We start from the raw sequence: 13132 nt of genomic DNA, 5'->3' as shown, positions 1-13132 counted from the left end.
TCAATTGTGGTCACATGACCACTGTTGTTGCTAAGCAATAATGCGTGTTCACTTCCTGGTCACGTGACCCGCACCGATCACATGCCCAAGTCACATGTCCCGGCGCTAGTCCGTGACCAGGAGTTAAGCCGCCCAGAGAAGGGAAAGAAAGGGAAATAGGGGAAGTCTCAGTCCCAGTTTTAAGAGGATATTACAAAGTTGCATATTATATACCACCCTGAAAGATACATTGTTCAAATAACTATGCACTCACAAGTTTATTACAGAAAAATGTGAGTGATTATCACCCATTTTCTTAACAGTCACATGACCTAGGTGATTCTATTAAATATCAGAAAAATAACTAAAAAAAGGGGAAAAAAAGGAATATATATATATATATATATAGGAAGAAAGGAATCAGCGGCACTCCAGGGTTTAGTCAATCAAAATGAGTGTATTCAAAGCATCACAAGATACATTGCAAAACCGACGTTTCGGGGCCCGTCGCCCCTTCTTCAAGGTGTATGTGATGTGTGTTAAGAGCTTACCTTATAAGCCGTGAAAAACCCGCCAACCACACGTGAGGACGGACGCCGCCGGCCACTCTGTCTCCATCGCGCTCCCTGGACTTCCGGGGTCCGCTGTGGATGACGTCACGCGTCCATGCGTCGGGTTGCTATGGTAGCAGCCGGCGCATAGGATCGCGCTGGCCGGGGCTGTCAATAGAAATAAGTGAACAGAAAATGTAAAAATTTAAAAATGGAGCACCCATACTTATCATGCCTGTGTTATAATACAGTTGAAGAGAAATTGCATAAGACATAGACAAAGAAGTGGAGACATTAGACGGGGATGCAATATATACAAAACAATGAGTTAAGGATTCTATTATACATGGGGGCCATGGTAGCCTAATGGGAAGAGGTGCTGATGGCCACGGGATCGGTATGGTGATCACCTTACCCAGGTACTAAAAAGGTGGGATCTAAATGGCATCACCATGTGTGTGAGGTGTCTGTCAGCCTATAAAGTGAATCCCGTGATAACAATCTGTCAACAAACAATGGTATCCCATTGAATTGGGTTCAGATAAAAGATGATCTGAAGTCCATCATGGTGCATCCATCTGTATTCGGTACCACATTACAGATGGATGCACCATGATGGACTTCAGATCATCTTTTATCTGAACCCAATTCAATGGGATACCATTGTTTGTTGACAGATTGTTATCACGGGATTCACTTTATAGGCTGACAGACACCTCACACACATGGTGATGCCATTTAGATCCCACCTTTTTAGTACCTGGGTAAGGTGATCACCATACCGATCCCGTGGCCATCAGCACCTCTTCCCATTAGGCTACCATGGCCCCCATGTATAATAGAATCCTTAACTCATTGTTTTGTATATATTGCATCCCCGTCTAATGTCTCCACTTCTTTGTCTATGTCTTATGCAATTTCTCTTCAACTGTATTATAACACAGGCATGATAAGTATGGGTGCTCCATTTTTAAATTTTCTGTTCACTTATTTCTATTGACAGCCCCGGCCAGCGCGATCCTATGCGCCGGCTGCTACCATAGCAACCCGACGCATGGACGCGTGACGTCATCCACAGCGGACCCCGGAAGTCCAGGGAGCGCGATGGAGACAGAGTGGCCGGCGGCGTCCGTCCTCACGTGTGGTTGGCGGGTTTTTCACGGCTTATAAGGTAAGCTCTTAACACACATCACATACACCTTGAAGAAGGGGCGACGGGCCCCGAAACGTCGGTTTTGCAATGTATCTTGTGATGCTTTGAATACACTCATTTTGATCACTAAACCCTGGAGTGCCGCTGATTCCTTTCTTCCTATCATCATTAACACGGAGGGCACCCAGGACCTTTGCATATTGCATCTAGTGAGTGCCGGGCTATTTTACAGTATATATATATATATATATATATATAAAATAAAAGTACATTTAATTCTACAGCTTCATTCAACCCTTCAGGATATAAAGAACCTACTTTGTGCATCCAATAGATTTATTGTTTGCAAAGTTTCTTAAAGCGATCCCCACCTCTGCTTGTAACTGGTATATGTTCTACTCCTTGTACTTTTAAGCTTCCTGGATCCCCATTGTGATAATCAGAGAAGTGCTTCGATACACTACAGTATGTGTCAAAATGTGATTTAAAATATTCCTTCGATGTTCTAGGAATCTAACCCGCAGTTTTCTAGTTGTTCGACACACATATTTTTGGTTACAACTGCAGATTAATATATAGATAACATAGGTACTGTTGCAGTTAATGAAGCATTTTATGTCCCAAGAATTCTGGTGGTTATCGTTGATTTTGGATTTTGTTTCTTGTACATAATTACATGTGATACATTTGTTTCCCCCACATTTAAAAAATCCTTTTGGTTTAGGAGGAAGCCAAGAAAGACTAACCTCATGTTGAACAATTTTATCTTCATTTTTAAGATAACTGGGGGCTAGTATATTTTTTAAAGATAGATTCTTTTTAAAGATAAAACGGGGTTCGGGTGGTAGATCTTTTATCAATAAATGATCCTGTTTAAGAACATTATAGTTCTTTTTAATAATTTGTTTAATTTTTGAACACTGATCGTTATAAGTGGATATAAAAGCAACTTGACTATTCAGCTGCTTAGAAGATTTAATTTTTGGAACTAGTAGATCTTCCCTGTCTATGGTAAGTACTTCTTTAAGGGCTGACTGAAGAATCATAGTCGGGTAACCCCTCTGTTCAAAAGAGTCTAGCATTGGTATCGCTTGTTTTTCAAAATCTTTTTTCTCTGTGCAATCTCTCCGAAGGCGAATTAATTGCCCTTTCGGAATATTTTGTTTCCACGGTGTTAGGTGCCACGGTCCACGGCGCCGCTCGGTCTGTTTCCAAGCGACGCTCACGGCCGCCGCACCTCCTTCCCTGACCGCCCGGCGCCTAGCAACTAGGGGACGCCGTGCGCGCTGAGCCGCCGGGTCCCTAGCAACGCTAGGACGCCGTGCGCGCTGAGCCGCCGGGCCCTTAGCAACGGGGACGTCTCTGTCTAACCGCGTTCCCCGTTGCTTCCTGTCTATCATCACACCTGTTAGCTCTGGTCGTGCAGCAGGGCAGCTGCATGACATTACTAATCAAGCTTTACTGCAGCTATTGGAGGGTTCCCTGTTATATTCTCCCTCACTACCTGGCACAGACGCCGGTGATAGCTTCCTGCATGCTGTTCCTGCCTGGTAACGTCTGCTCCTGATTTAGCTGTATCTGGTCGATCCTGCTCCCTGTGCTCCCGAGTCCTGGAGTTCTGAAGCCGGTCCTGGGAATCCTTCCTGTCCAAAACGAACCTGTTGCAGTCATCCGAGGGTTCTCGTTATTTGGGGTTCTCTCCCGGTTTCGTGAGTAGTGGCTTCTGCCGCGAGTTGCGGCCTAGGCCGCTTTAACTTTGTATTACTTTTGTGTTGGAGGTTTTTGCGGAGGTTTCCGCTTTTCACTGTCCTCCCCGGAACTCGGCGGTGCCGTGTGGGGGAACGGACAGTGGTATCTTTTGTTGTCCTTTTTCCTTAGCGGCATGCCGCACATACCTTTAGTTTTAGGGTAGTTAGTAGCCCCTAGCTTCTGTTTGTTTTAGTTAGAGGTCCCCTTGTTATTACCCTGTCTCGGTTCACGCTTTGTCTCTCTCTAAGACCTGGGGGCATCGGAGTTGGGAAGACCTAATCCGCCCTTCAAACGCGGCTGCCGTGGGCCCAAGAAACCATAGTCATTCAGGCGTGAGTCGACCACACGGGTAAGACAACGGAGGTATGGTAATAGGGGCTATTCCCGTACCTCTCCTTAGTTCAGCGTCACGTTCTGGTGCTCTGAACTCGCATCACTACATCTCTCCAGTTCTGAGCATCAGGAACGTAACACACGGTGGGTAGTGGGCGCTTTTAAAGTGTAAATACGTATTGGAGCCCACTTCTTTCGTATAATTTGTAGTGATAATAGTATTTTTTTGCACTGTTAGAGTCAGATCCAAAAAATGCATCTGAGAGGGGTGAAAGGAGTGAGTAAACTGTAAATTAAAAGAATTGTGATTAAGGTGATATATGAAATGAAGTGCTGATTGAAAATCCCCATCCCAAATAATAAATAAGTCATCAATATAGCGCCCATAGAGGACCAGGTTCACGCCAAAGTTGCCCCCCCAGATGAGGGCGTCCTCCACCTCCCCCATATAGAGGTTGGTATAACTAGGCGCGAACCTGGTCCCCATGGCTGTCCCCATAATTTGTAGGTAGTGAGTGTCCAAAAAAATTAAGTGATTTTGATGTAGGATGAAGGAAACAGAATCCAATAGAAATAAGCGATAAACCTCTGTCGAATCATCGTCAAGACGCAAACGATTTGCTATACTTTGTATACCTTGATCATGTGGTATATTTGAATATAGGCTCTTTACATCAAGAGTCAGAAAATTATATGAATCTTTCCATTTCAATCCATCAATGAGTTTGAGAAAATGCATAGTGTCTTTGACGTGTGATCTGAGGGTGGAAACTCGTGGCTGCAAAAAAGAATCAACATAGAAAGAAAGATTAGATGTGAGGGACCCTACACCAGAAATTCTAGGACGCCCAGGAGTGAGGGATTTGTGTATCTTAGGGAGATGGTAATAATTCGGAACTACCGGATGTTCAACATACAAGAACTGAGGTTCTTCTCTGGAAATGACTCCTTTCATCTGTGCTGTATCTAGACGTTCAAATAATTCAGTTCTGAATTTCTGAGTCGGGTTCCCTTCCAGTTTCTTATAAAAGGAGGAGTCATCTAGTTGACGTCTAGCTTCCAAAATGTAATCAGCTCTATTTTGTATAACTAGACCCCCCCCCACCACCACCACCTATCTGTCTCTTTAATTACTAAGGCTGTATTGTTTGTAAGATCCTTCAGGGCCTTCTTCTCTCGTCTGGACAAATTTGTAGATCTCTTTTTATTGGCTGAAATATTAGAACACAGATTTTTTAAATCGCTAAGGGTTGTTTTGTAAAAACTTTCTATATTAGAACCTTTAGATTTAATAGGAAAGAAGTCAGACTTTGTTTTGAACTGACCCCTTGAGATATCAAATAGCTTTTCTGGTTGTTGAATGAAAGTCAGATTATTTTCTTTCCATAATTCATTAAGGATTTCTATTGTAGGGAGATCGTTTACATTTAACAATATGGGTGAAGCTTCATCCCTATTTTTAATAAGATTTTGTTTAGCAAAAAAGCATTTCCGACACAGAGTCCTGACAAATCTGTTTAGTTCTACAAACAGTGAAAACATATTGGGCGTCGATGAAGGGGCAAATTTTAAACCCCGACTGAGTAGGGAGATCTCTGCTTCAGTGAATTGTTTAGATGAAAGATTATAAATATTTTTAGTAAAATTTTTACTGTTCGTTAATCTATTTCTCTTTAATCTTTCTCTCTTTCCTGCTCTCCTCCCTCTGAACTTCTGCTTCTTCTTTTGGGTGTAAATTGTGTTCTGTCTCTGTTTGCTAGTGACTCTCTGAATGGTTTCTTTAGGTGTTGGTGTAAAAAACTTTGTTCCTCGTTAGAGATTTTTTCTATATTAAGGCCTCTATCTTTTGGTATCGCTCCCATATGATTACATGTATCATATTCTGTCCACCGATCTTTTCTCACCTCTTTTTTCCTGATAGAGTGGGAATCTGTTGGATAGAGGGGTCTGTCCCTAGGATCTCTTGTTGGGGATTGGTTGGCATATGAACTATAGACATACTGCCCCCTTTCAAAAACACCAAATTTCTTATTTCTGAAGGAGTTGTACTCCTTGCTGGGATAATTAGATCGTTTGTTTCTTTGATTGGATTGGATCTGGTGAATTCCCTCCCTCTAATTCTGTCTCTATATGTTCTAACTAACTTGTCCTTCTTTATAATCCTCCAAGTCCCGTTTAAATTTCTTACACTTAGTTTCAAGTAATGTGTGCTCAAATTTATCAACCTTTTCCATAATTAGAAGATCCCTTTCCTTACATTCCCTTGTGTGACTATGGGGTTCTAGATTCTTCTTCAGTGATTCAATTTCTGTTTCTATAGATGTTGTTTTTTCTTTTCTATATCTGATGACTACTTCCATAAGGGAGAGGGAACACCGGTCCAATATGTCTTCCCATTCCTTCTGGAAGTGTTCATAATTCGAAAACACTGAAGGTTTAAAGAGTCTAAGGCCCCTTGGGATCATCTTTCTATCAAGATATTTTTGAAGATTTACGCTATCTAGCCAGTGTTTCATTTCTGACTTCAACAGAGCTTCTAGTTTAAAAAATTCCTCTCTTAGTTCACAACTAGGTTTCTCGATCACTTCCCCTTGTGTGGATTCCCATTGAGAAATATAGGTCTGCCTCCTTTTTGATCTATTGTCAAAATTGGTGAAGCAACTCATAGCAGCCTGAGTGACTATGTGAAATGGCAAAAAAGACTCCTTAACAAGAACTGGCGCTTAGTATAAAGTTGCTGCACCAAGCAGCTGCCGTGAGTACAGGAGAGTCACTCCTGAGGTAACAAACAAAAAAATACACAAATGGCAGCACTACTAATGAAGTGATTGGATATGAACAATGTTTAAAAAGTGTAACAATTTATTATAATAGAACCAATAAAACCATTAATGGTTTTATTGGTTCTATTATAATAAATTGTTACACTTTTTAAACATTGTTCATATCCAATCACTTCATTAGTAGCGCTGCCATCTGTGTATTTTTTTGTTTGTTACCTCAGGACAAACAAAGACTCTGTTTTCCGTATTCGAGCTGTTCTAGCGACATAAATCTTCAAAGCCCTAACCACATCTAGAGACTTTGACTCAGTGAACGTGTCAGTAACTACTGGCACCACAATAGGTTGGTTTATGTTCAAAGATGAAACCACCTTCGGAAGAAAATGTTGACGAGTCCTCAACTCTGCCCTATCTTCATGGAAGATCAGGTAAGGGCTCTTGTGAGACAAGGCCCCCAATTCAGACACCCACCATGCGGATGCCAATGCCAAAAGCATCACCACTTTCCAAGTGAGAAACTTCAACTCTATCTCTTGTAGAGGCTCAAACCAATCTGATTGAAGGAACTGCAACACCACGTTAAGGTCCCATGGTGCCACTGGAGGCACAAATGGAGGCTGGATGTGCAGAACCCCTTTCACGAAGGTCTGAGCCTCTGGAAGAGAGGCCAATTGTTTTTGGAAGAACACTGACAAGGCCGAAATCTGGACCTTGATTGATCCCAATCGGGCCCGCCTCCACACCAGCCTGCAGAAAATGGAGAAAACGTCCCAACTGAAACTCTTCCGTAGGAGCCTTCTTGGATTCACACCAAGACACATATGTTCTCAAAATACGGTGGTAATGTTTCGACGTTACTCCTTTCCTGGCCTGAATAAGGGTGGGTATGACTTCATTGGGAATACCCTTTCGGGCTAGGATACGGCGCTCAACAGCCATGCCGTCAAACGTAGCCACGGTAAGTCTTGATACACGCACGGCCCCTGCTGCAGCAGGTCCTCGCGAAGAGGAAGAGGCCGAGGATCTTCTATGAGCAACTCATGAAGATCTGGGTACCAAGCCCTCCTTGGCCAGTCTGGGGCAATGAAGATTGCTCGAACTCTTGTTCTTCTTATGATCTTGAGCACTTTTGGGATCAGCGGAAGTGGAGGGAAGACATACACCATCCGGAACACCCACTGGGCCAACAGAGCATCCACTGCTATTGCTTGAGGGTCTCTTGACCTGGAACAATATTTCTGAAGCTTCTTGTTGAGACGAGATGCCATCATGTCTACTTGAGGAACTCCCCAAAGACTTGTCACCTCTGTGAAGACTTCTTGGTGGAGGCCCCACTCTCCTGGATGGAGATCGTGTCTGCTGAGGAAGTCTGCTTCCCAGTTGTCTACTCCCGGAATGAAAATTGCCGACAGAGCCTTTATGCCCAGAGGAGGATCTTCGTCACCGCTGCCATTGCCGCTCTGCTTTTCGTTCCGCCCTGCCTGTTTATGTACGCGACTGCTGTTACATTGTCCGACTGGATCTGCACGGGATGATCTTGAAGATGTACCGCTTGTTGAAGGCCGTTGTAAATGGCTCTCAATTCCAGCACGTTTATGTGAAGGCAGGCTTCCTGACTTGACCATTTTCCCTGGAAGTTTTCTCCCTGAGTGACAGCTCCCCAGCCTCGGAGACTTGCATCCGTGGTTACCAGGAGCCAGTCCTAAATCCCGAATCTGCGTCCCTCTAGTAGGTGAGAACTGTGTAGCCACCACAGGAGCGAAATCCTGGCTTTTGACGACAGGATTATCTTCCGGTGCATGTGAAGGTGGGATCCCGACCACTTGTCCAATAGGTCCTACTGGAATACTTTGACATGGAACCTGCCAAACTGTATGGCCTCGTAGGTCGCCACCATCTTCCCCAACAACCGAATGCACTGATGGATGGACACACTTGATGGTTTCAATATTTGTTTTACCATTTTCTGGATTTCCAGAGCCTTTTCCACCGGAAGAAAAACTCTCTGAACCTCTGTGTCTAGAATCATCCCGAGAAAAGACAGTCTTGTCGTCGGTTCCAACTGTGACTTTGGATCATTTATGATCCAACCGTGTTGTTGAAGTATCAACAGGGAGAGTGTGATGTTTTGTAACAACTGCTCCCTAGATCTCGCCTGTATCAGGAGATCGTCTAGATAAGGAATTATATTGATTCCTTTTTGACGCAGGAGAACCATCGTCTCCGCCATCACCTTGGTGAATACCCTCGGCGCCGTGGAGAGACCGAAAGGTAACGTTTGGAATTGGTAATGGCAATCCTGAACTGCGAATCTCAGATAAGCCTGGTGAGGAGGATAAATGGGAACATGCAGGTAAGCATCCTTTATGTCCACAGTAGTCCCCCCTCCTCCAGACTGGAAATCACTGCCCTCAGTGATTCCGTTTTGAACTTGAATCGTTTCAAGTAGAGATTCAGATTTTTTAGGTTTAGGATCGGTCTGACCGAGCCGTCCGGCTTCGGAACTACAAAAAGGCTTGAATAAAACCCTTCTCCTTGTTGTGACCAAGGTACCAGGACTATGACCTGATCCTAACATAATTTTTGGATTGCCGCTGTTACTGCTTCCCTTTCTGGAAGAAAGCTGATTTGAAAAATCGGCATGGGGAAACGTCTTGAAACTCCAGCTTGTATCCCTGGGACACTATTTGCAACACCCAGGGATCCAGGCTATACAGAATCCAACCTTGGCTGAACAGTTTGAGACGTGCCCCCACCCAAGCGTCCTCCCGCAAAGGAGCCCCAGCGTCATGCTGAAGATGAAGTAGGGGTAGACTTCTGCTCCTGGGAACCTGAAGTTGCTGTGGACTTCTTTCTTTCTTCTTTGTATTTATTGGGCCGAAAGGACTGCATGTGTGGGTGATATGTCTTTTTTGCCGGTGCAGGTGCAGAGGGCAAAAATGTCGACTTACCTGCGGTAGCCGCCGAGACTAACGCATCCAGTCCATCGCCAAATAAGGCCTCACCTTTATATGGGAGAGCCTCCATATTTCTTTTGGAATCTGCATCCGCGTTCCATTGGCGAATCCACAACGCCCGCCGAGCCGATACTGCCATGGTAGCGGCTTGTGAACCCAAGAGTCCAATATCTTTCATCGCTTCTAGCATGTATGCGGCAGCGTCTTTGATATTCCCTAACTTAAGGAGTATCTCATCTTTGTCAATCGTGTCAATTTCTGATGACACGCTTTTTGACCATTTTTCAATAGCGCGACTCACTCACGCGCAAGCAATAGTGGGCCTGAGCAGCGTACCATTGGCAACATAAATGGATTTCAATGTAGTTTCCATCTTTCGGTCTGCCGGCTCTTTTAGTGAAGCCGTGCCAGGTGCAGGGAGAATTACTTTCTTTGTCAACCTGGACAGTGCACTGTCTAACACAGGGGGTGTCTCCCATTTTTTCCTGTCCTCCACCGGGAAAGGATAAACTATCTGAATTCTCTTGGGAATACGAAATTTCTTTTCGGGATTCACCCACATTCCTTTCAGAGAGAGTATTAAGCTCGTGGGAAGGAGGGAAGGTGACCTTGGATTTCTTTTCTTTATAGAAATAAGCCTTCTCCTGAGGTACAGGAGTGGCTTCCGTGACTTCCAGCACTTCCCTTATAGCTACGATCATATATTGTATATTTTTTGCCAATTTATGATCTATTTTTCTGGAGTCACTATCGTCGACACAAGAATCCGTGTCTGTATCAGTATTCACAATATTCGCAAATGGTCTCTTATGTGACCCAGCGGGGTCGCCTGCGGATAGAAGAACAGAGCCCTCAAAAATCACATCTTCGACAGATTTTCTCCAGCACTCAGCATGAGATTCAGACTTATCTAATCTCCTATTGATATGATGCATACGATCACGTATTTCTTTCACCCATGCAGGCTCTCGGTGTGCCGGCAGCGCCACCACATTACAACTCTGTGTCCCTAAAATGCCTTCCTCCGGGGAGGAACTCCCTGCCTCAGACATGTCACACACGTGTACAACACACTCTCACATACACACTGGGACTTAAAGGGGACAGGCCCACAGTAAAATCTGTCAGAGGGACACAGTTTAGGAGCAGCCGGTTCACAACCCAGCGCCAAAGAAAAAATCCCTGTGCCGCGTACTTTGTACAGAGACAAAATCCCTGTGTCGCGTACTCCGTACACATAAACCTTTAAGCATTATTATATTATGAACAATATGATTAGCACCCAGGCCCCCCCTTTTTTCACCCTGATACTTGTTGAGAAGTGGAGGAGAACCAGCGTCTTCTCTGCAGTCTGTGAATGAGAGAAAATGGCGCTTAACAGTGTGCTGGCTGCCTGAGGAGGAAGCTCCGCCCCTGCAATGGCGCGTTTCTCCTCAGAGATTTTTCACATAATATTTATACTGGCAGGGGTAGGGCTTTGCCTTGGCATGTTATGCCCCCTTTTATCCAGTTTACGAGGTTATTTGCTGCCCAGGGCACCCCCCCCCAGCGCCCTGCAGTGCCTGTGTATGTGTGGACCGCAATGGCGTGCTGCGCTCCAGCCAGCCGCGTGGTACCTCAGCCGTCACTTTACTTTTTTTTACTTTATTGAAGATCTGTCTTCTTACACTCACCTGTCTTCTGACTTCTGGCTCTGTGAAGGGGGTGACGGCGTGCTGTGGGAGTGAGCATCTAGACACGGCTAGCGTTCAGTTCCCTTCAGGAGCTAATGGTGTCCTCTCAGCCAGAAGCAGAGCCATGAAACTCTTTAGGAAGTTGGTTCCTACTTCTGCCCCCTCAGTCCCACGAAGCAGGGAGACTGTTGCCAACAGTTCTCCCTGAAAATAAAAAACCTAACATGTCTTTTCAGAGAAACTCAGTAGAGCTCCTCAGAGTGCATCCAGTCTGCCTGAGGTCTGGAGGAGGGGCATAGAGGGAGGAGCCAGTTCACACCCATTTAAAAGTTAAGAGTACCCATGGCTCCTGCGGAACTGTCTATACCCCATGGTCATGAAGTGGACCCCAGCATCCTCTAGGACATATGAGAAATTCTATTTTCCTAGTGGAATGTATTTAAGCTTTACTGACATTAATGTTCTCCTTTGTCAATAAATTAACTTATTCTTGCAATTTTTGGATACTTATTTGCCTTAATATGGTCACAGACTTTGGGTATATGTGACTGGCAGTCGCCACAGGTTATATTCCCACTCTGTGAGTGTCGTGGACACAGAGTGTGAATAGTCCCTCTTGGTCGGCATGCCGACCATCAGGATTTTCAGATGCTGGGATCCTAGCGTCGGTATTGTGACCGGCAGTCTCCTGGGCACTGGTCACATAAACGTAACCCGGTCACAGGGCATGTGTTAAGGGATAAGGATTGTCAATAGTAAGCTTCCCAAAATCTAGTTTTAGCAAAGCAGCTGAACAGTGGTGGAACTTGAGTGGTGGGCCCAGGTACAAAAATATAATTTGGTCTCTCCTCCTCCTGAAATTCACAATATGCCACACGAGAGCAGGTGATAGGGAGAGGCAGAGGGTGACAGCATAAGGCAGGGGAAGGCAAGGGGAGACAGAGGTTGACAGGGAGAGACAGTGTGTAATGGGTACAAGCACAATGTCCTGTATGGTGCGAAGAACAGGGAGCATGTACCCTGATGGGGGCAGGAACACAGTGGCCTCTGCTCTGTGACAGGGTCCCCCTTTGTGCTTTCCTCTAGAAATTATTCAGTATCCATCCGTTGTCAATCAGGCGATCGCATCTCCCTGCCTGCACAGGCGCATTGGGCCTATATTTGGGAGTATGCGATCGCATCTCAGATGCGTCTCATACTGAATAAGGTCCTCAGTCAGGCAGACTCTGACAGTGGCAGTTACACCAGTTGTGGCTGCCTTTAATTTACAGACACCAATGAGTCAAACAACTGTCTGTTAATTAGAGACAGTAAGTGGCTGTGATCATCAGCGGTGATAGGTGGCAGGACTCCTCTATCAGTCCGGCACACACAAGGTCAGTCCTTCTTCCCTAAGGTCAGGGGCAGGTCCCTCAGGTTGTGGGGCCCAACCTGCTCTCTGCACTGGGCCATTCAACCTACATTGGGGGTCATTCCGAATTGATCGCTCGCTAGCAGTTTTTAGCAGCCGTGCAAACGCATTGTTGCCGCCCACCGGGGAGTGTATTTTTGCTTTGCTGAAGTGCGAACGCCTGTGCAGCAGAGCGCCTGCAAAATCTTTTTGTGCAAAACAAGACTAGCCCTGGTCTCTTCGTATGTGTTGATTCTAACGACGGAGGGACGGCTTTTGACGTCACACACCCGCCCAGCGTTTGCCCAGCCACGCCTGCGTTTTTTCGACCACTCCTGCGTTTTACCAAACACTCCCTGAAAACGGTCAGTTGCCACCCAGAAACGCCCACTTCATGTCAATCTCCTTGCGATCGGCTGTGCATTTGGAATCGTCGCTAGAACCAGTGCAAAACCACAAAGGACTTTGTACCCGTACGACGCACGTGCGCATTGCGGTGCATATGCATGCGCAGATTAGCCGTTTTTTTCACTGATCGCTATGCAGCGAACGGCAGCTAGCGAT

At 45.3% G+C, this 13132-nt stretch overlaps 1 long non-coding RNA gene across 2 annotated transcripts in view; it reads right to left on the bottom strand.

Moving 5' to 3' along the window:
• LOC134910709 (uncharacterized) overlaps positions 1-13132 on the bottom strand; it is a 323989-nt gene that overhangs the window by 19793 nt on the left and 291064 nt on the right. The gene's annotated exons all lie outside the window — the stretch shown is intronic.

The sequence above is a fragment of the Pseudophryne corroboree genome, chromosome 1, assembly GCF_028390025.1.
Source record: "Pseudophryne corroboree isolate aPseCor3 chromosome 1, aPseCor3.hap2, whole genome shotgun sequence".
NCBI lineage: Eukaryota > Metazoa > Chordata > Amphibia > Anura > Myobatrachidae > Pseudophryne > Pseudophryne corroboree.
The sequence above is the reverse complement of the archived record's forward strand: the minus strand, read 5'-3'. Positions and strand labels throughout refer to the sequence as shown.